Source organism: Zosterops lateralis, assembly GCF_965231275.1.
Source record: "Zosterops lateralis genome assembly, chromosome: 6".
NCBI lineage: Eukaryota > Metazoa > Chordata > Aves > Passeriformes > Zosteropidae > Zosterops > Zosterops lateralis.
The window spans coordinates 7261013-7285872 of record NC_139761.1 but is presented as its reverse complement, the minus strand read 5'-3'; the positions used below and the strand labels follow the sequence as shown (position 1 = coordinate 7285872).

Below are 24860 nucleotides of genomic sequence, written 5' to 3'. Positions count from 1 at the left end.
TGCAGGAAGTGGTCCAGCTGCTGGGACAGATGCGGGAAGCGAGGTCCGATCCGTCCCCACAGCTCCGGCTTCAGAAGGATGTGCTGAAAAGACAGCTCAAGAAAAAGATGGGGGAAGTCATGAGGAAAACAGAGCACTCCAAGTTCCTCAGCACACAGGGTCAGACAGCACATCAAGAAAAATCCTTTAATTCAATGTGCCGGGCAGATGTTTCCAGCACACGTATTTACAGGAAACTCATCTGTTCCCTTCAGGGATTGTCAGGAGCAGCTTGTGGAAGGGGCACAAAGGTGCCTGCCATGCCCACCACTGCTCACAGGAAACAATGGCAACCACACACACAATGCTTCCCAGAACACCACTTGCTCCTGCACAGACCACACGTGAGTTTTACACAAATCCCTACACCATCATCACTAATAACATGGTGAAAATGCACCACCTCTGAACAGCCTTTTGCCAAAGATGCTGGTTTTGACAAGAAGTGACTCCAGCCAGGGTCAGCAGGACTCCAGCCAAACAGGAGCTGCCACAAAGCAGCAGCTTCTCCTTCCTGCACACGTGGAAATTATTGCACTCAACACCAAGATATCCTTTAAGGCACACTGGTCAACCAGGTGTAACGCATTTGGACAAAGAAGTAACAGCAGAGGAAGGATCCATCACCCTCCATGGGAGGTGTAGGCATGATAAGCTACTCAAGGGTAATCCAAAGCCCATTAGATTAACAGTTTTTCCACTGCCATCAGCAGGCCCTGGACTGGCACTCACCAGCCTCAAATACAAATACCACATCTTCCTAAAATGAAGGTACTAACTAGCACCCAGTTTTTCCAGAATTTTATTTCACACTCTACAGTCTGTATATGCTGGTTTTTCTGTGCCTAAGAAAGAATTAGTTTATACTCATCTGGGGGGGGGAAATGCACTTGAGTACTAAAAACTCATTTTGCAGTGGCAGCAAAGCAGCTTCCCTTCAAAAACAAAGAAAATACCAAAAGAGGAAAGAATAACATAGAGAAAGATACTTGAAATTAGTTTCTTTCATAAGCTATTTTCACCACTGAGCTGCTGCCATCCCCAAACTACCATTAATATTCTGAGTATTTAACCTTTTCTTAATTTCAAATGTTGAAATACAATTAATTCATCATAATCCATCCTAAGAAAACAGTATGCTTGTTTGAGTAATATATGCATTTTTAGCTGAGCTCTTCATCCGCCATCAATATTTTATAGTAGAATTACTTTAGGGGTAATTACTGAAAAAATACTAAAGAGATCTAAGAGAAAGGTACTTGTCTACTTAAGAAATGCTATCTGAATGTTCTACTCAGCCTTCTGCAGACCAGAGAAGGCTTTAATTCTGTGTGCTAGGACTCCCTCAAGCTGCTCTGTGGTATTTTATCAGTCATAGAGTTTGTGGAAAAACAAGACAACGGTTACACTGCTGCTTATCCCCAAAATGAACAACTTAATTCGGGATAAGAATCATCCTAGAAATTATGTGTATCTTGATGACTAACTTGGTTTTGTCGTTATTTGTGAGAAGAGAGAAAGAAATGTACTGCTTACAGCATCATCTAAGATAAACATTTACATTCTGTAACCAGTTTCCTATTTACCAAAGAAAGATCAAAAGCTTTGTTGTTTCCCCATCACCACCTCCGCCCCTTGAATTTAACATGACAACAAAATTCTATTTTTCTGGTATCTTATGTAACACTAAGAAAAAAAAAAAATTGCTGGAAAAGTTAGCTTTAGCAATCGTGTTTCTAGATTTCTACACAGAAAACTTCAAGATACCCTTTACTCTTTCTGGTTCCTTCCCAGATTCAAGAATGCACTTCACAGTGTCCAAGAAAAGGCAGATATCAGCTAGATGGCTGTCACCCCAGTACTGCAGTACACAACCAAGCCATTGTAGAGCGCCCTCACCCTAGTCAGATGACAGCCAAATGTATGTTATTTTGTGACTTCCAACCTTTTCTGCCTAGCTGGCCAATCTGACATTTCCAGAGCTGAAAAATGTGTCTCCATAACATTTTATTTAATTATAAATACAGTGATTTAATCTGTTGGTATCTGAAGAGCAGATGTTCATACATAGAGAAATTTAAGAAAGAAAAGAAAGAAAGAAAAAAGAAAAAAGGCTTAAGAAAACAACTGATCAAAACAAACTCTCTATCCAGTGTTGCAGTTCCTGCTGACAAACAAGAAAAGAGTCCAAATACTCATTCATACTGCCAGTCCTCAACATGAGAAGTCCCCAAAAGTGAGCAGTGGCAGCCACAAACCTTGCTAAGCATTGGGATACTGCTCCTCCAGCAGTAGGGTCAGTGCAGGGAGGAGCTGCCAAGCAGCTGCAAGCTCCATGGCTGGGAAGATGAGTAAACCCCTCCAGCAGACCTACAGCACTGCATTATGGACATCAGCCCTTGCACATCCTCCCACTGCTCCTTGCTAGCTGGGTGGCATTTTACGACCTTGCATTTTCTGTTTCCCTCCTGTGTCCATCTTTGCTTTGACTCCCAGTGTGGCTTCAGTCAGCCCCCAGCAGTGCCCTCACTGCCACTCTCACCTTATGGTCCCAGTGAGCTGGTCCAGCCAGTGCCAGGATGCAGCAAGCCTGAGGCTCTGAGGATCTCAGCCAAAACAGTGGAATATCCAACAATACAGTGCAGTTTACTAGCAATCTGCTCCACTCAGTGCTCACCCGATTCTATCACAGTGTTACAAACTCCAATGAATTGAAATTCTCTACTGGATGGAAAAGAACTATATATACACCTTTAAGCCCTGTCATGCTCTGGGTTATAGAACACTCACAACACCACCTTCCTGACTTTCTTATCCATTTTATCCTGCAGGACAGCTTTTTAAAAAGTTTCAATGTGACCCTGCTCTAAAAACCTGCAGCTACTATCTCAGTACAACAAAGGAATATCATCACGTGGAACAGTCAGAATTAAGTATTGCTTTTTTTTTTCCGAATTGCAAGTTATAACACAAAATATACAGGGGTAAAACAAGTCTCTTAGTAGGTGCATTTTTTATTAATGACTTGCAATAAGCATTGTCTCTTTTGGGCCTTACAGGTTTTTGACAGATGCTGGGATTCTTTTTTTAAACCACAAGAAATAGCACCTTTGAGGTCAAAGCTTACACTTAATGCTGCCCTTGCAATTTAGTGATGGCAAGAAAATTGGTATCCAAGTACCTTTGGGAGAAGGGCAGGGAACAGTGGCTTTTTAAAAAGGCAGGACAAGCGCAACAGCAAGGTTTCAAAACTCCTTCCCCTTCTCTCATCAGAAGAAAGTAATAAATTTTCTTTTAAGGAGCAAAAGAACAAAAGTCTAGAAACTACAGAAATTTTGCAGTGCACAGAGCACACACCACGCAATTCCCATTTATTTCTCAAAGGCTCATAATACCATTGGGGTGGAGGGGGAGGCAAGGGAAGAAATGAGAGAAAGAGAGAAGTTTGCACTTCTGTAATCAACACACAAAATCAAGTTCCCAGGCTACCAAGTAGTAAAGTTTATCACGCTCCTGAATCTGCAGCAAAAAACAAAAGGCCCTTTTCAGCTTTTAGTTCCAAGCCTACAAAAAAAAGTGTTTCTACCCATCTACTCCCAGCGTGCTGAAAGAAACACCATCATCTTCTCATCCGATGCCAACATCAGTGCTTTGAACTGGCACAGCAGACCTGAAGTGACAAGTTCACATAGGACCACTGAACACTACTATCCTTTTATTTCAGATAATTTCCATTCTTTTGACAGAGAAAACAGTGGTTATTACAAAACAAAATGCGTAGGCCAGAAATCACTGTTTAAAAAAATAGATTTGCAGAATATCTTGGTTCTATTAAACGGTTACACAAGAGGCAGTTGAAAGCAAAACTGCAGCTTAAGTTATAATAGAAGCAAAGTAGAAAAAGAGAGAAAATCAGACATATTCTTTACAAGCAATTTTCTTTCTTTTATGATCTCGTTACTACAGAAACATCTTGTTCTCTTCCCTTGTGGAAGAGGAATCATACCTTTTCTTGGATCCCTTAAAAGTCAGTAATGTCAAGCAGCTACAGCTCTACATTACTCTTATCTGGCTTCTGTCTGCTCATCTGCAGCCTTCCCTTCAGTCTGATGGAGGCTGTGACTGCTATTTCATAGTACTTGTCAGGATGAAGCAGAAGTTTCTAGGGAAACAACAGGCAGCACAAAGCCAGAGCCTAAATCAATTGTTATTATGATACTAAAGTGCATCATCAAAATCCAGGCATATGAATTTTCCCCCTCTTTCTACAATTTGCTCAAGGGGCCCTGAAAACTAGTGCTACCTGAAGCAGGGAACAGAGTCATGTTAACAGCACTAATCCTTCTTTTGCAAAAGGGATTGTTATGGTAACAAACACTAGATTCTATTAAAAGAAACATTTTGGATGGTTTTCGATTGGGTATTCATTTCCAGCATCTGAATTACTTTACCAACTGAATTTTATGTGCAGATTTTGTTCTGCATTTGAGTTTTCATTCCTTTTATTTCTTTGAAAAGGCTCCCCAAAAGAACTCAAAAAAAAAAAAAAAAAAAAAAAAAAAAAGGAAAAAAGAGCAGTTTTTATGTGTGAGCATCCCTCCATGCTTTGTCACGTCTTTCAGTTTCGGCAATTCCCAGCTCAAAGCCTGAATGAATTTCCTGCTCTTTGCTCTATGCCAGGCTTCTATGTTATTTGTATAACAAATCAGTAAAACAAACAAACAAAAGCACGACAGGGACAGTCCAGCAGGGCTACACTCATGAAGGCTGGTCCCAGCAGCCTAATCAAGGGGAGAGTCCTGTGATCAAAGCCAAGAGAACATTTAAAGGGAGGGAAGTGAGGCGACGGCTGCAGAGCTCACACCGAGCATTTCCAGCCACACACCCAATACTGGGAGCAAGGAACAGCTTTATCCCTGTGAGCCTGTAAGGAAAAAGGCCAATGAACAGTAAAAGTAGCAGCACAGCAGGACATTGCAGCAGTGCTGACCCAGCACAATAACAGGTTTAATTTTATCAAGGTTAGCTAAGAGTTATTCCCAGTAACACCTAATTGCCCGTGAGGAAAGTGATGACCGTGCTGGCCTCGTGCCCATGCCCTGCCTAACTCGAGCCTAGCTCCAAATCCCTATCTTGCCATCTGGTTGTGGGTGCACCCCACATCCCCAAACCCAGGCTCTTCCACACAAGAACTCCCCAGTTCCTCTATGGGGATGTGTCAGTGTTGCCAGGCTGAACAACCTGGAGCCCAGGAACAGTTGGCCCTGCTCTGACTGATGCCTCCCCAGTGCCCGTGGCACCTGGCAGACCTGCTCCAGGGGCTGCCCAAGGGTACACTCTGTTCCTGTTATCTCAGCAGAATAAAACAGTTCCTGGCCCTTTCCCTGCGATATTTCACCAACTGTGCCAGCAAAACCGTTTGTGGCAATGAACAGAAAACCAAACCAGTAAACTGACCTGTGTTAAAAATAACCTTGTGAAATAAAGAAGACTTAATCCAGACCTGTTTACTGGAGGATTGATGCCTCCTCTTTATCTCTGTAGGGCCAGACCCAGACTATCTGAGTGCAGAGACCTGTATCCAATTTCTCTGCCCGCTGACAACAATCCAACCCATCCATTTTGCCTCCCATGAGAGTGCCCCATCTACCAGGTGCAGGTCCCGTCTGTCCTGGCAAAGCCCTTCCAGAGCACCTCAAAGGCTCATTCACTCATTTAGCTAAAGAGAACAACCATGCATCTTTAAGATTAATGGCTTAAAAATTTAGATGGTGGTCACTGCCACAACCACTTTTTAAATATTTGATACTAAGCTACTTTTCTTTCACCTAGAAAATTTGCTGTTAACATCTCTTCTCAGCACTTACCCATACTCTTTTAAGTATTCATTCCCTCAAAATTGGCCTTTGTATTCCATTAATACCAAAACAGGCCTGCAAAGCACTCACATAATTTCTTCCACTCCCCTCCTCAAGCACATTTTCCATTGCCTGATTCTATGATACCACTCCCACATGGATTGTCTCTTTGCAGATACAGCAACTGACCATCTGAATTAATTTGTTTTAACCACTCTGAAAAATCTGGCATCGCAAGTGGTTCCTCTGATTTTCTGCATGCAGTTCCTGGAATTCTGCTTCCCTCACAGGTGGCACTTCTACTGCTGCCATTTCATTCCCATTATCCATCTAACTACCCACACTTCAACAACAGACTAGAAGCCATATGGTTGATGCAGCTTGATGCACTTAACCTACTGCTAATCTTGCCCATCATCATCAAGACAGCATCTTGCTCATTTCTTAACCCTGCTTAATTATTTTTTTCGGCACAGCTAAAGAACCACTTGCTCACGAAGTCCTTACTGAACCTCACTTATGGTGTCACGTTGGGAAACCATAGTCAATGCTGATATTAAAAGAAAACAAAAGCAATAAAACCCCAACAAACCCCTTATCTGTTGATTCACCAGCACTGAAGGAAGTGGATCACAACTGTTTTAAGTGAAGCTAAAGCCCAAGCTGTTCCTGCAGACAGCGTTCCCACCTCCAACATGACATTTACATGGCCACACACTAATACAGACAAGGGAATTTGCTGTACTGAAAATCAACCCAAACAACAAAAAAAACCTGAATTTTCATTTGGAGCAGCTCCCTCATGTAACTCAACAAGCAGCCTCCCAAGCCCTAACGGCGGCAGAATGTGGCAGGGGCGAGGAGAAATGCTGTCAGCAGCCACACACACGTGGATCGACTTAAAGCAAATGTGAGACTGAAGCCTAAATGGGTCAAAGAGAAAAGTACACACTATCCCTACGCTTCCCTCCTGCTTCCCCTGCTACTGCTCCCAGCCCTCGCTGCTCCTCCTGTACAAGGAAGCTCACACAAAAGTCTGATATAACACAGTTTAAACAAATGCTATCGTGCTCATTAGTTATTTGTCTATTAGAATGATTCAGGTCGTTTCAGATTCATTTTGGAAGAAAGCAAATATGGGCTTTTTTTATATCCAAAAGTTTAGCTAACTGAATTTTTTACTCACAGAAGATTTGCAGCTGTTTCAAAGTTGAAACAGCTGGAAAGCTGTACTACTGGCAAGTACTGTGAGCACATGTATGATTAATGTAGCATAACCCTTACCTGTCTCACATTAAGGGAATTAGAAAGAAAAAATTAAAATACCAAGAACTTTCAGATAGCGGTAGCTTTTGGACATGCAAGATTTCCTTCTGAAAGCACCACCACTTAGGCCTTGCTTTTATCTTCCTCTGTATTGACAGTGATTTATTTCTTTTTTAATTACATTTTAAATGTAGAGGGTTTTTTATATCTATATATATATGTGAACCTTTTCCCTTACACTTATCAATTACCAATTTTTACTCTTGTCACAAGAGATTTCCACAAGAAATGGAACATTTCTGCTATCACAGAGCATTACTGCTGATCCAAGCACTACCTTCAACCACCCAAAATCATTTTTACATCACTGCAAGAAAGAAAAAAAGAAAAATATTTGCTCATGACATAAGCTGACAGTTTTGAAAAGACCAGTTTCTAGAAGTTTTAAAAACCTGCAATTCTAGCATGAGAATGACAGAACCTATTTCATACTTCTACAACGTAGAAAGCATTTAACTAACAAGCAACTGTCATCAACGTACACAACAGGAAAAAATCATGAATACAGCACAATACAGGGAAAAAAATCCCACTACCTATTGGTAAAAGTTATCAATACCTTTAAAACAAAACAAAAACGATGACTGAACACAAAGGGATCCATTGCTGCAGTGGAAAACTTTGCAGATGCGAGCAGCATATAAATCAGCGTGGTGTTATCTGCTCGCTGACAGCCAGCTCTCCTGCCTTCCCTGCAGATCGGGGCTTTCAGGAGGCACGCAAGAGTGAAAGCTGACAGGAGCCATTTTTCAGCCTTGCAAACACCATGGAAGCCGACAGGAGCCCCGGGAGTCACAGTGAGTCTCATGGATGAGGAGGATGCAGGAGCTGATGGTATCCCCTGCCAGAACTGCCACTGAGACCAAGGGACAGGGACAGGAGCAGAAGTAATTGAGTTACCACAGCTGAACAATTACCACTTCCCAGCTGCACTGCAGCAGCCATTAGATAAGGTCACACATACTAAGATTGTTTAAAAAAAAACAAACCCAAAACCAACCTTCCTGTTTAATCCATATTCCCTGCTATAAAAGCCAGTCCAGCCTTTCCCTTTTCCTGCCAAGAGGCCCCTGTATATCCCTGTGAACCTTCCCTACTTTCCTTGTCCACCTTGAACGCTCACCGTTCATAACATGTCTGAGAATTTACTTGGCCTCAGACACGCACAGAACAATTTTCCTGTCCTAGAGCTCAGCCCTGCTCCTCTGCACACCAGTTGTTCTGTCAAAATACAGCTGTTAGTGCTAAGTTATTTCCACTCTCCATCATCCAACTGTGCAGGCAGGAAGGACCATACAGACAGACACTAATATTCACTCTCCTCTCAGCCTCTACTTAAGGTTGCTGCTGCTTCCTCAGGACTGAAAAAGGCCTGTAAGCCCAAAGCTACTTTCAGGCTCTGGTTTTCATTGTGGGAGTTTGTTTCTTGGGCTTTGGGGTTTTCTTTCCTTTCTCTTCCCCTGTAACTCCCCATACACATCTAATAAAAGGCACTCTCTTCACATCCAGACCCTACCCAACTGACAGTAAAAGAAGATTATACAGTCATTTCCAAAGTAAAAATTTCATAAATATCAACAAATATCGGCAAATATCTTAAATCATCAAAACCCATGTAAATTCAGAGAGAAGGCATCAAGGTGAAAGGATGCAGAGAGAAATAGTTGAGGGGGTGAAGAAAAAGAGGGAGTTATTAGAGATATCAAAGGGTAAGAGATAAAACATGATCTAAAAATGGAAGCAGAGAGTACTGAAATCAAGCAGGGAAAGGCACAGAGCTGTTACAAAAGCAAGAAAAACTGTATTAGGTTAATACTTATTTAAGGTATTTTTCTATGAAGCTGACGAGTGGTCAAATACTTATTCCTTTATACAGAAAGGATAAGAAACCTGGCAGTCAGGTAAGACAGCACCAATCTTTACCCAGGCTGCAGCCAAAGAATTAAATTCTGCCCTTAGCTAGTCCCTGGCAGCTGAGTCCATCAGCTACAGCATTCATGCAAGCAGTGTGGTTCTGCAGGGGCTGCTCTCCTTTAGCACCACAAACAGCCTATTTAGAACAAAGCTCCAGCTGCCCTTGGTAATCACACCTCCGTCCTGCCCAGAGGTGACGGAAGATATCATGGACAGGGCTTCAGCCTCAACTCTGCACTTCCTTCCTTTTTAAACTAAGCATAACTGAAGGTTGCCACAAATCTCAGCTAAACCACGTAGTGAATCAGTGATGCCATTTATCAAGTCAGTCTCTTGTGGTATCTACTTCAGCCTGGAGTTGGAAAGAGATTTATGTTCAAAGAGAGAATGAACATATTTCAGGAACAGCCTTGTATTTCTTTAAACAATAACATTTATGTAAGTCAGATGTACAGAGTGTTTCAGTAAAGAATTAGAACTACAATGCCATCTACATATTTCTAGAGAGCCAATGTGGCCCTCTTAGAAAACATTTGGCATATCTGAATAATATTTATCTGTATGTTTGTTACGCCTTCCATTTATATGAGGCTACTATTTATGTATGGGATGTCATATATCAACAAATGTTTGGGATGAGGAAATTCTCACTAGACTTTGCTCTTCTCCTCAGGGGCCCTCATCACCCTAGAATAGAAGATTGAGAGCATGGCTGGGAAACAGGGGGTGGATGTTTAAAGACCCAGAGATTGAACTTAGAACCTTCACCTAATTATCAGACATGATTTGTTAAGAGAAAAGCAGAAGTTCACTAGATCTCTGGAAGATGAGGGCCGTTTAAGCCATAAATAGATACAAGCATGAGTTCATGCCTAAGGGCTAATAACATGAAATTAAAAGAAAATGTAAGCACTATGTTAACACAGGACCTTACGACAAAACTCACTGGACCTCATAATAGTTTCCCAAGGGAACTGGTGGAAACTCCCACTGCTTGGAACATTATGAATCCAGTAAGGGCAAAACACAAGAAAAATTCATGATATGGAATGATGATATATAAGAAAAATGGGCTAAGCTGATTTACTAGGTTAAAGGAAGTTCTTATGCCTTTGCAAAACTGTAACCTTTGGAGAGAGGCTGCTTTGCATGACAGAATCATTCTGCATTCTGAGTGTACAGAACAAGGGAAAAAAATCGCTCCACCCTTTCCTCCCCAAATAGCCACCCACCACTGCTGACTCGTTCAACAGCCTTCAGCCTGCTCAGTTTGACACAGAACAACACAGACCCACTGTCAGTCACACAGAACAGCCTGACCTGGACAGCAAAGATCCATCTACTCATGTTTCTCCCTCTTAAATTTTTTTTTCCAGTCATCACACCACTCTGGTTTTCCTAAATTAAATATTTAATAAATATAAAATGGCATTAATTATTCATTAAATATTGTATTAACAGCACATCCCACCAAAAAAAAAAAAAAAAAGAACAAAAAATCTCAACACTTGTTCATGCAATAAAATCTGAGAAATCTTCTCCATAACCAAATCTTCAGATATCAACTTCCTTTACTCTTTTAGATGATCCACTTACCTCCTGTGTGCCAGTCCTTAGTAGTTAAAGAAAATTTTAGGTAAGCACAATTACATTTTTCTGTTCTTTATGTGCTGAACCTCAAAGATCAATTACAACAGGGCTTCTTCTGTGCAGCCTGACTCCAAGATAGGATGTGAGATCATCCATTAAACATACCTATCCAAGACTAGATGCATTATTAATTCCTTTTCCTCTAGGTAATATGGTATGGTGAAAAATAGCTACCAGAGAACATACTGACTACTAAAGACTTAAACAGAAATCAGTGGATTTATGTGATGATTGCTATGCAGACACCTAACAGATCTCATTAAAGGAGACATGGATTCTTCTCCCCTGATACTGCCACTGCTCCTACAGGATGTTCAACACAAGAAAGAGTATTGATTGCAACAAAGCCCCAGATAGTTCTGAGACCAGCTGAGAGAATAATCTGTCTGAATTTAACATTGCCTGGGTCTGACTACAGACAGGTCTAAATTTCGTAGCATTTTCTGATTGGTGACAGTGTTTAGTTTGGGTTGTTTTTTTTTTTTAATAAGCTTGACTATAAAACACAACCTTGCCTCAGAGCTTTAATCAGGCAGGTGCTATGAACACCAAAATGAGCTTTTTCTTTGACTTTGTGGAGCTGTAATCAAAGAAGGTGCCCTAAGGAATTGCTTAGCATCAGCATCATCTTGAACCTAACTAACATATTGCTTCAATACAGTCCACAGAGTAAATTCTATTTACTGACCTATTTCAAGATCCACAAAAATAAACAAACACTTCAATCAACTGCCTGCCTCAGACCTGTTTATGCTACAAGCAGCTCCTCACTGAAGGCCTCAGAAGTTCTATTGCTACATTAATCAGCCTCAAGGACCATGGTTTCTCTCTGCAAAACAATTATAATCTGGCCCTTCCTACCTTTTGTATCTTACTCAAGTGTTATGAAAAGCAGATAGGCTGATGAAATTCTGCCTAGCCTTGTGCAAGATAACCTTATATCCACGTATCCAGGTCCCTGGCAACTACAACAGCAACAGGACACACCAAAGTTCACATTTCTCTGTGGTCAAATGCCATCCTACTTCACTGTCCTACAAAAAGAAGGTGCTGCTTTGTTTAATCCAGATTTTATTATCTGAAGCACTCAACTCCTACTGAAAGCCATGCCCCTATGGATGGGAAGCTGAACTTGGCACAACCAAACATTTCTGAGGGCCTCAAATCAACTGTGGTTTTACCCTCCAGTAACAGTCCCTGTTATCATTTTGAAATCAGAGCACTCAAACTTTAACCACATCTTGTTGCAAGTGGCTATTGTTATGTCGTCTCCCTTCTATGCTTTCTACAGACTGAATCAGGAATGGATATCTTGACACAAGGATCCTTCTCAGCTTAACAGGGAGTGAGTGCTTCTGGAGGAGATGGAAAACCACACACAATTCCTTGCACTGAGCCATGGAGTCAGGTGACAGCCCTTGACTTCTGCTGCAAAATGCAGAGGAGACAACTCATTCCAAATGTACTTTTTGAAGAACTTGATTTTTATTTCCATGTGACTGCTGACACTCCCTTATGCTCTCCTTCATCTTCTGCTGAAGTTTTCTTAGGATATTGAATTTGGTATTTAATATTCAGTGTCACTGTAATCCCCCAACTTGACTTTGCTTGGCACGACAAATCAGTGTTTCTCAGAAATCCAAAACAACCTCAAAGCTTTTCTTCCCCTCTGTGTCAAAGACCTTGATCAACGTCAAGTTTCCTCTTATTCTTAAAGCTGGAATCAAACACTGCAATGATCTCAGAGCGAAATTTGTCAGATCAAAAAGTAAAGAGCAATGTTGGAGGAAACAAACTACCCGCACGTGCAGTAGGAAAACTGTGCAGCTGATGGCAAAAAGAGCAGCTGAGCACCGCTGTAATCCTGCAAAATGAACATTTTTTTTCTATTCCCAGTCACCTCAGACCTATAATAGGGTGCAAACTACCCTTGAGGAGACCATCTGCCATCAGTGCATGGTGGACTCACCATGGACAGAGAACACAAAGAGACAGAAGTATGTTTATGATCCACAGGATGTCTAACAACTTTATTTTGACCAAAGCTACAGATACCCATTTGCTCTCAAGAAAGAAGCTGGCAGCAAGCAAGAGTTAACTTTTAGTATAGGGCCAGCTGGAATAACACAGACCACTCAGACAACAAACGTCACCTCACAAGCACCCTGGATTTGTTCCAAAAATCACTTGAAAAGTGGTATTCTTTCTTGACACACTCGAGGACTGATTCAGCTTGCACCAGAAGCAGTATTTTTTTTTTTTTCTAGTGCTTGTCAGGAACCATAGTTTCTAAATCTACTTTGAGATGCCTTTGAATAGTCTCAAGATACACGTTTTCCCACAGTATCACTAAGCAACCTTGTAAATTATTTTCCTTGTATTTAAGTTTAAAAACAAGATTTCATGTAGCTAAATATGTCAGATTATTTCCCCACCTCCTACCTTCTAAAAAGAAGAAGCCTTTAGATATAGAAATATTTTTTTAAGGTGGAAAGGGACTGTATTTGCAAAGCTATTCACCCACATTAGTACTGCTATGAAATCACTTACAAGATTTCTGCTGGCATTCAATAATTTTATTTCTAGCTATTTTCCCTGAGCTTTCACAATGAGGAAGCAAGCCAACAAAACACCTGCTTGGATTTGGCAAGCTGCATGGGGCTCAGGATAATAGGGCAACCCTTCTAAAATCTCCTAATTTATAGATGCTGATTTGCTGACAATAGGAAGACAGCTTCATCCTCACCTTTGAATATGAGGATGAATTTGGATTAGCAAATTGTGAGGATTCATCTCACATTTAAAATGGACGCTGGTAATTAGAGAGGAGTGAATGATAAATTAAGAGCTCTTAGTGATTTACTGCGTTTTCATATAAAGTCTGTTTTCTTCTCTTCACAGCAAATGTAGGGTAAAAAGCAGGAGAGGACACAAAAACCTCAAGACTAGATTCACCTGAACCAGCTGGGCCTGTACTTTTGATCATTTTATTTTTTGTAAGAGCATTTTCCCCATCCTTCATGAATTAGAATAAATCTACTTTTTTCTTTTCTAACAAATCAGGTAAAATAGCAGAGGAGGAAGGTGCCAGTGACAGTTGAAAGGGGAAATCCAACATCTCCCCATCCATCCCACCACCACCTCCTGCACCAGCTCCCAGTGCTCTTAAGATTTTGTGTTGAGACACAACCCAAGGAAAAAGGACAAACAGTCTGTTTTCTACAAGCATCAGCCAGAGCAAGAAAGAAAAGTGAGACAAGCCTTGGCAAGAAGTGCAGCCACAAGCCTTGAGTGAAGCTCATCAGTAACACACAACTTCTATGCTTTTCCTAAGATTATAGAAACATCATGGGATCATGGAATGGTTTGGGCTGGAAGGGACCTTAAAGATCATCAAGCCTCCAACACCCCCTGCCATGGGCAGGGACACCAGACCAGGTTGCTCCAAGCTCCATCCAAACTGGCCTTGAACACTTTCCAGGGATGGGACAGCCACAACTCCAAGCAGCATCAGCCAGTGTCTCACAACCCTTAAAGGGAAGAATTTCTTCCTAATATCTAATCAAAACCTAACTTCCTTTAGCTTAAAGCCATTCCCCCTTGTCCTATCACTACATGCCACAAGCAAAGACATCCATCTCCTAATCTAATTTACAAATTGTCTTTTCCCATGTAGAGGTATTTCTATGCATCTGAGCTTGCATGTATATGCACGTGCCCAACAGAATCAGAAATGCATCAACTGGCTCTGCCAAACACTGGAAATAAGTACCAGGATGACTTTTAAGGATGATCACCCATGCTTTAACACCTGGGCTAACTCAGGAGAGTGTGGCTGAAAACCGCAGTATTTATGTCTCCCTTTTAGACAAGACAATGTGACGCTTTCTAAAAAGAAAGGACATTGAAAGTGGCTTTGTCTTATACATCAATTCTGTAAGGTCAGGAAACAAGCAACATCAGGTTCCTTAGTTCTGTATTGTTATCAGAAAAACCCTCAAGCCTCAGACCAGACATAATGACCAGTGTCTGCAGAGCAACCCATTCTCAGAAATTCATCCCAAGTGGATGGACTACAAAGCAAAGCAGCAAATTCATGATTCCTACCGTAAAAATGCACAGAGTGCTTTCCCTGAATACTGATTTATAAGAGCAATCAAATAGCATATCTAAGGTACAATGGAAACACTAATCAATACGCTCTCTCTAAGGAATGACAACCATACAGGAGATGGTGTGGTGTAATTCCTGTACATGCTAAGTGATTCCACAAACCCAGCTCTGTGTATACCTCAGACACTCAAACTCTGATCCTCATCTGCTTTCTTAATATTATGCATTTCATAATATACTACCCAAAAGTACAAATAATCGACTGAGTGGTATTAGGGCACATAAAGGTAGGATATATAGCTTTCTTCTAAAAATCTCATTCCTAATTGATTTTATAAAAAATTCATTTATATGCTCATTTTTTACGTAATATAACTTCTTAGGGAGTCACACATTTGGATATAATTAGCCCTTGTTTTGTGGCATTCAGTGCTAATGACCTTACTTTGAAGAAAGATCCATGTTTGATTTTTCTATTGTTCAAACTTAAGAGGAGCCTCTTTAGGTTGAAAACACAGGAATCCTCTGAACTGACTTTAAACACCTAAGCAATCAACGACCTTTCCAATTAATTTTCACTGTGTTTGTTTGGGACAGCTTTGTTGTAACAGCATGAAGGCTTTAAATCTTGGTGATTAAAGCAATCTTTTAGGTACATACTTGGTGTCCCAAAGAGTAATGCCAAGCAAATACAGCTCCCACTGATATCCAGGGCAGGTCTACACAGCATGGATCAAAACCCGGCTTAAGTATGTAAACCCAGCTTGCTATACTGGAGTCTGGGTTTGAGGAGACCATGCTGTACTTCTCTCTCTACTTTTTAAGTGTCATTTGCTTATAATTTCTATTAGAAAACAAAGTTAAAAGAAAAATCTCTACGTAGGAAATAATAGCATTCATTTTTCAAGTGTTACACTCTTAATGTAGGAAATTACATCTAAAATTACAGCAATAATAATGCCTTCAGGAGGCACTATGCATCTGAGAATTCTTCCTCCCTCCTGCAATTACTTAAACTTCCTTCATTTCTATCTACATGTTTATCACTACTTAGGTTTAGTCTAAGCAGTCTAGTAGTTAGCTGTTTTTATTGTCCAAAATGATTCAATTATTTGAGTACAAAGAGGGAGAAAACATCTTTATCTAAAGGAATAGTTTGCAACTTTAAACTCATGATTTCCCATTCCACATTTAACCATAAACAACCAGTTCTGCAAAGCCTTAGGAAAAAGCAACTTTCTTTACAACTCTAATTACTTTACAACTGCTGAGGGAAAAAAAGTAACTACATTTTATATGTATGTTGCAAAGTTTTTTTCTAAATAAGAGAAAAAGCATTACATTTACTGAAGACATTGAAAAGAAATTGTGCTTTAGGAGCCTGGATTTCTTTTTTTAAGGAGAGTCTTTCCAGAGCAGACTGGAGTTCCTGCCCGTCTAAATTCCCCAGGTTAAAAAACATTCATGAAACAGGTCATGTCCAGCTTCTGAAGAGACATCACTCTTCAGCTTTTCACCTTTGCTAAAACATTCAATACTTGCATATTACACTCCTTCATTCCTTATTAACAAGCCTTCATAATCTCAGCACCCAAGAAGGAATTACTCTGTCTACAGCCCAGACATGATCCCACACATCCAACATCCAACCTTCTAAATTATCCCATCTCACATTTTTACATCAAACATGGCCATAAATCGTGTGAGAGAAAATTCTGCTTTGAGCACCCCTCACAAGAGCAAACCCAAATTTTTCAAGAAAGGCTCTACTTTAAAGACATGGTTAAAGACAGAAATTCTCTTTCTCACCATTCCTTCCATGAAATTACACTTGAAAAAGTATAGCAATGGCAGAATTGAAACTTATTTTCCTGGCATGTTTTGAGCAGTGTGTAACAGCACCACCTGGTGATTGAGGCTGTACAGGATTTTGAACACATCCACTAAGTTGAGGCATAGTCATCTGCACAGAACAGCTTTGAAGTCGGGTTGTGTATAATTTGGAATTTTCTTCTATTAAAAATACATGCAATTTTTACCAGCAAATGGTAAAATTTTGTGATTCTGTTAAAAAATTAATTAAACTCCTCAGACCTAACATCAGCTTACTTCTGATGGTAAGGAAAACTCTTGACATAGACTCAGTTTATTAAAATACAGCAATTGGTTCAAATGTTTCAACAGACAAGGTTAACCAAATGATTGTTTAAAGATTTGCTTTGTAGTTCAGACAGACAGAAAAGCCATCTCAGAACCAGACACAGTCAAGCCTGGGTTACTAAAATACTTGAAAAATATCAAACTGGATGCCATGTATGCTGTATTTTCTAAACTGATTAATATATAAACAGAATTAGCATTTTGGTCCTAAAATGCATTACAAATTTTACTGCTGCTCCATCGAAGCATCGCAGAACATCTAATACACATTGCTGGAAAAACTCCTTAGGGATCCTGAAATGAAAATGTACTCCCCAAAGATGTCACGAGCAACAAGAATTCTGTTAGAGCTGAGCATTTCTTCTTCATCACTCCTTTTTAAGTTGTGACTAAATTAGCACAGCCTGCACACTCCAGGGTGTGTGCTGGGAGGAGGGAGGGGGTGAAAACGGAAGATATCAAGGCCTGAGGCACTTCAAGCAGAGAGCATCCATCTGCCAGCAGCAGTCAATGAACAGAACATTGCTAAAAATCTTCCCACTCATATTAAGTCAAGCCAAAAGAACAAAAAACACCTTCCTTCACTCTAACTGTGCAGGACTGAACGTAACAGGACAGTGGGTTATAAATAAATGTTTAAAAAAACTCTAAGAGAGAAAAGAACAAGAGAAGCTCACTACGCAGCTCTGCGTTCAGCCTCTCCTGCTGCAGAACAGGTTTAAGAGGCTCCTGCTCATCTCTACGTCACCCATTCCCTCCTCCAATCTATGCTGGCATGTGGAGGAGTGAAATGATAAAAGGAGAACAAGAAAAGAAAAAAAAGGGGTTGGTTCTATTTTTTTTTTTAATTTTGCTTATGAAACCCAGATCTTTTCACTGCCCCAGTAAAGAGGTGCATTGCCCAAGATAAGGTCCAGCATTTGGATGAAGGGGGTGGGAAGGGGTAGTTGAGAGATGGGAAAGGCTGGGATTGAACTGGCTTTGCTGTTACAAGGTGCCTATTGTGGAACTGGACTCCAGAGCTGCAGGATTCTGATGGTAATACCACTCAGAGGAGTTCCCAAACCTTTACACAACAGCTCCCTCCCACCCACATACTGCAGCAAATCTGGGCTGACACAACAACCTGCAGGGAGGGCAGCAAACCCCAGGACTGCAATCACCCTGGTCAAAGATAACTGACTTGTGTGCACAGAGTTGTTGTTCAGGCTGGGACCAGAGTGTGGTTTCAAGGTTTTTGGTGGTTTCTTCTTCTGAGCAGGGGGGCTGACATAGGTCAGTCTGCTAATAAATTTGCTGGTGGGGCTGTACTGGATACAGGAAGCTCCCACTGACACACATTTCACACCTGATACAGAACACAGTAGTTTCTGATTTTTTTTCTGTTGTTATTCCTACAGAGGTCCAGAAGTTTAATGCTGTGGCCATTATTTCAGAAAAGCAATCTTCAAGAAAAATGCAATAGCACCAAAAGCAAATCACACTTGCAGACCCTCGGGCTTGGGGAATGCTTTCCTGTACTGTCACATCACCAGCACTCCAATTTATTCCACAGAACAGAACAAAAAGCACTTTCAACACATGACAAGAATACAGCACTATCAGAGCACACAACACTAAAAAGCAACAACAATCTCCCTCAAGTTTTGAGCCACAGTGCCTATAAAATGACACAAACACTTCAAGACTCACATTTCAGTGTTTAAGACAGTCCTAAGCCACAAAAGTGACATGCATATTCTTTCATTATCAAAAAAGAAAGCAGCAGTTACACGGAACGTAAACCAAAGCTCTATTACCTGGAGTATATATTTTAAGCTTGTCTGGCAACATTGCAAAGCCAAAATGGCTTAATTCAGATATTTGATGGAAGAGGCACATTACTAGTGTGGAAATTTATAGATATTACTAGAGGAGGAGGAAGGAGAGAGGCAATTGTCTATTTTCTGCCACACTGTACAAGAAGGATGATAAACCTATTAATACCCAAGTTCATTTCCTCATGAATAGTACTATAAAAAGCGAATGTTTTAAAAAACATTAGCCTACTAGGTAAACTGTCTTTAAGTACAGGATTGCTCTCAAGAGAAATGACAGGTTTCAATTACCTACACAAGGCTGCAGGGAGATAAATCTCCATCAGTGAATTCCACAAATGAGATCAGTATCGTGCTACTCTGTGTCACAGAAAAACTGTGGAGATACAGAAGGCCAAAACCTTAATATCCAAGCAAGAAATTTCACAAGTGTGCAGAACTTTAGAGAGCATTTTTTCTCCTGTTTGATGAAATGAAGGATAGATTTGTGCTTCCCTGCCACAAGAGTTCTCTTGCCCACAGCCAGCTAATAAACTAAGAGACGGAGCAGAGACCAGAGAGGAGACAGAGCAAAGGAATCATGAAAGATGCTTTTAACTCCAGAGTCACAAACAGGCCAGTTCAAAGCAGCTGAACATGCAAATATTTCTAGTTATTAGTTAAGACGACACAAGTCATGTTAACTCATTTGATTAAGTCTGCAATTTTATTTTTTTTTTCAACTTCAAAGACAACCTTCAAAATTAAAATAAAAAGTAACAGAGACTGTCCTCAGTCACAGGACAATCTCTCTGTTTACTCAGTCACATACAAGCTGAACCAACAGTGCTGAGGAACTTTGAAAATACTTTTTCTAATTTTTCCCTTTTCTGGCTAAGCAAACACAGGAACAGACTCAGAAAGACCAGCAAAGCCTCACTCACATATTTCAACCCAGTGGAATGCTGTGCTCAAAGTTTTAAGTTGTCAAGAAGCCTCTGGGCAAAATCTGGACATTATCTCCAGCAGATTCTCTACTCTTAAAGGATCCCAGATCTTCTTCTTAGATCAGATCTCATTAAAGGACATATGGACTGTTCTCCATTAAACTGCCCCTATAAGGATAAAGAGCATATCAAAAGCATCTCCAAGACAGGTACTTTATTCATCATTCTCCAGCAAAACACAAAAATGGCCAAGATTTAAGACAATAAAAATTTTGAATTTTCAACTCAAGTAGAAACTAATTAATCAATATATAACCAAAAGGTTGTCCCAGATCAGCTGGTGAACTCAACTGGTCTTTTAACAAAAGTAACTGGAGATGATGAAATACAGGGTCTCCTTAGCAAAATGAGATTGATGAGATTCTCCACGTGCCTAAAGAGAAGCCAGAATGCCAGAAGGATCCCAGCTTCCTCAGAGGCCTCTGAGAATCAAACTCCACAGGAACAAGGAAACAGGCAGGGAAGTACAATTTTCTGCTTTTACCCAAATTCTGGGAGTAACTCATGCTGGCTAAAGAGTAGGTCTTCTGCTCCTGAGGTTTTCTGTTCTCCTTAAGTAAGTGCTTTTTCCTGTCTCTTCAAGTCTCCGCTGATTAGTGCAGCTGCCTGCAAACCCTGGAAGATGAAGCTCTGAGCAAAGTGTGCAAAATACTGAGATACCCTGAAGACTCAGCCACCAGGAATACACCAAGCTGTGGCTTGTGTTGCTGGAACTTACCAGAATCTGCATCAAAGCAGAGGACCAGGAAAGCCCACACTTACTGACATCCAAGCAACCCTCAGAAGCACAGAGGTCCAAGCAAGCTGGAAGTCAAACACAACAGCCCAGCAACACCAGGAAAGTTCCCTGTTGAATTGTTATGTGATCAGTAACAGCAATCACCAATGTGAAAGGGCAAACAAGCGGGGAAAACAACATTCCTTTAAAAATTGTTTGATGAAGAAGTTAAGGACCAAAGAATCAGCATTCCAGGTCAAAACTTTTCTGCATTCCTGGCTCTGGAGCATGTTCTGATGAGAGAGAAAGAATAACGAAAGTCAAGAAACACTTATTCAAGAAACAAATATGTGAATGTTATGGCTAGGACACATCCATGGTTTAGCAGATGCTGGAGAGGGTGGATCTACAAGACAGGAGGAAAGAAAGCTGTGAGTGGCCTCAGTGGGAAGAAGTTTGAACTTGTTAACATGCAAAAGGGCAGAACAGTTGGATGCAATTCGTAGCTCAGTTTTGGCCATGCTAACTCTGTCAACAAGGAGATACACAAATACAGACAGATTCAGCAGACACCAAAACCTACGATTCATCACCCTTATCTCCAGAGATGAGTGACTGGGCTTAGTGAATATAGACTTCCCTTCAGTGAGTGAAGAGAAACAGACGCTTCAGAGAGTGAGTCATTGACTTCCTTTTGGATTAATTTAATCACACCCTAAATCAGTCTGCCTCTATGCAGAGCCTCTAAAAGGAGATGAGAAACAGGAGCTCACACAGACATCTAAATTTTGCCACCCATGTCCAGCCATGACATAGGACTAGATGGAAGAGGTATGTTGAGGCTGAAGAAGTTTACCAAGGGAAAAGGTTCTACTTGAAACATCAACCACAAAACCAAACGCACAACAAAAAAATCCACCACCCAACAAAACACACCCACACACAAAAAACATGTAATATCATCCCAAATGAAAAGGAGAAGATTCCCCCTTATCCTTCTTCAAAAAGAGATGGGGGAAGTTAACACATGTAATGTGAAGATGAAGGAAATGGATGAGAGAGAAATTGCTAATGATAAGAGAGGACTCGTTAGGGACAAGGCAGTAGACAGATCAAAGGGTAAAACTGAAGCAATGGTCTGGCTAGAAAAGGAAGTCTTTCAAAGCCTTAGTCAGTGAAGAAATTTAGGAAGATATGAGGCAAAACAGAAAAGGAGAACTTTAAGCAATGATTAGCTCAAAAGACAACAAGAGAAAACTCGATGTAGTGCAAATAAACATGAGAGGATTAGGATTAGCTTCTATCACAACAGAAATGAAGGCAAGAAGGACAAGATAATGGCAGAGAGCCTAGACTAGAAGTTTCATTATTGAAATCAAAGCCGGGGACAGGAACTGATACAGGAGGAAAAGTCAAAGAAAAGATTGCATCTAACAAAGGAAACCATCTGGAAGATTTGCACAGCAGCAAAACTACGAATTCACTAGGGAGTTACAGACACATAGTGGAACAGCTCATGTGCCTGGAGTAATGAGATGGATGGTTACAGGCTCCACAAGAAGGACAGACAGGGAAGGTGACAAGGATTTGTTCTCTACAAAGGAACAACCTGAAAGTGTGAAGTTCTGCTGAAAAATGATTGACAGGCCAATAAAGAGTAAACAGGTCTGGATGAGAGGCAAGGCCAAAGGAAACAGTCACGAGCACCTGCCACAGACCATCTGATCCTGAAGATGAAGCCTTCTTTAGAAAGCAGGAAGACTTCCATGTTCTCATGGTGAACTGCATCCACCCCAGCAGCTGCTATACAGGAACCACAGTGGGCCATAGGCAATCCAGGGGAATGCCAGAGCACATTGGGAACAGGTCAAGCAGAAGCTGTGATACACCTATCACTTTTTAGAAAAGAAGAAGCGGTGGAGGATGTAAAGTCTGATGGCAGGCTTGGTTACAACAACTCAAGATTAATAAAATCTTGAGAGCTGTGAGGAAGATGGGCAGCATAACTACAGCACTGGATTTCAGAGGGCTTTAGTTGGCTCAGAGAAGAGGCAAGCAACTATCCATGGTAAAGAAGGACTAAGCAAGGGCTCCCTTAGGCACAATCTACACACACAAGTTACTTGGACTTGCTGGAATACATCTGAGAATGCAAAGGGAGATGGTAAAAAGAGTAATCTCTGCCATCTTTAAAAAGTTGTGGGAATTTGAAGAGGTTCTCTCTGACTAGAAGGCAGCAAGCATCAGGCTTCTCTTCCAGAGTGAGAAATAAGACTCCAGAGGTTACTCAGGCTTCTCTCAGCCTCTTGGAAGTCTATAGATTTACCTGGAACCCATTTTCAGACACTCAAAAACCAAGAAAGTTACCAGGAATTGCCAGCACAGATTCAGTGAGGGTAGATCATGCCCAACTGCAATAGCCAGAATACAGTCAAGATAAATTTCAACTACAGCTCTTCCCTCATCCCCATTTCATCATTCTCCCTGGTAGCCAAATTGCAGAGATCTGGACTAGGCCAGTGAACAGCAACTTGGGTGAAAGGCTGGCCTGGTTCAAAGAGTAGTGCTCAGCACTTTCACCATCAGACTTAAAACTGGGATTGATACTGGGGTCAGTACTGTTTAATGCCTCAATTAACAACACGAAAAATAGGCTAGGAGGTTTCCTTTGCCAGCCTATAGATAACATCCCAATGGAACAGTGGCCAATATGCTGAGGGGCAGAGCCATTATTCAGAGGAATCTTAAGATGCTGCAGAAATGAGCTGACAGAAGCTTCATAAGCCAAATGCAATTTTTCTGCACCTGGGACAGAAGAACTGCAGGGCAAAAACACAGGCTGGAGACTGTTTGACTTTTTTGCAGAAAAAGGTCTATGTTCCTCATGGACAAAAAGCTGAACATGGCTCAGCAGTGCCCAATTGCAGTGGTGAAGGTTAACTTCACCCCAGAGCCAAGTTATTAAGACTGCAGCCAGCAGGTCCAGAGAAGTGATTATCATCCCCCATTGAGCACTTGTGAGACTATATTTAGAGTACTTTGTCCAGTTCAGGACTACTCTGCAGAAGAGGCATTGGCATATTGGAGCAAGTCCAGCAGAGAGCCCCTATGATGATTCAGAGACTGCTGCACACAGATGAGGCTGACAGATGAATTTGCTGAGTCTCAAGAAAGCTGAGGGAGAATTCTCTTTGGTGCCTTCAGCTTTGCAGTAGGAGGTTATAAAGATGCAGCCAGAGCTGCATCACCAGAGATGCACAGCAAAAGGACAAGAGGCAAGAGTCACATTTCATCAAAGTAAGTTCTGACTCGACACAAGGAAAAAATTCCTCACAGGGAGGGTGGCCAACCACTGGAGAACAGGTTGTCCAGGGAAACTCTGTTATATCCTTCCTTGGTAATAACTGGAGCTCAGCTGCCCTAGGCCCTCAGCAGCTTAATGTAACTTCAAAGTCACCATTTTGTCAGCCTCCAGAGATCTCTCCCAATCTCAGTTATTCTAGGATTCCACTATTCTCCCTTCCATTGCTGTTTTAGTTTTGTTAAACAGTGTTCTCAGTTCCTCCCCTTTGGATACTTCTGTTCTTCACATGTGTAATATATTGACCTGGTCTAATTCACAACGTATAGTTATAGGAGGAAGCAGAACCCTCCATAATCACCTGTAACAAACCAGCTATGAAATGAGTGATGACAACAAATGTTAAAGAATTAAGCAAAGAGTTTAAATGCAAATAGTCAAAAATGCGTTACAGAACATCTTCAGAAATGCTTTCCCTTTTACCATTAAAATACTGTCAGCTATGTTTTGGTATTTAAGAGGACTGAGGGAAAACACACATTCATTTAAAGATATAATTAAAAACACAGCACAACAGTTCAGAAATTGGATTAAGCTAGATGCAGCTGCAAACTCCAAACTTAGTTTAAACCAAATTTGAATATCTGCAACTGAAGCTTTCAAGTCATAATCATGCCATTGACCCTCCTTCCCCTCTCCCTTTTCTTTTTGGCCACTGAAGACTATTGAAAGTATCAGAGCTCCAAGTCAAGAACAACTCCCTTGTAACAACGACTCTGACACGGATATAGTGAGAGCAGATTGCCTGCAAGGAAACAAGAATAAACTGGCTATTTAGAGAGATTATGTAATGCAGCACGGAACTGTAAAATGTGATTTAAAGAGACATCACTCTGCATTTCAATCGTGGAAGTAACTGTAAGTGTTGACCACTAATGAAGAAATTTGAACAGGCTCAGGAACAGAGGAAAATGTCTT

General features: G+C 41.0%; 1 protein-coding gene across 1 annotated transcript in view; it reads right to left on the bottom strand.

Moving 5' to 3' along the window:
- The window catches only part of BRF1 (BRF1 general transcription factor IIIB subunit), a gene marked incomplete at its 5' end in the record, with an annotated part of 173478 nt that overhangs the window by 130994 nt on the left and 17624 nt on the right, over positions 1-24860 (bottom strand). The window lies entirely within an intron of this gene.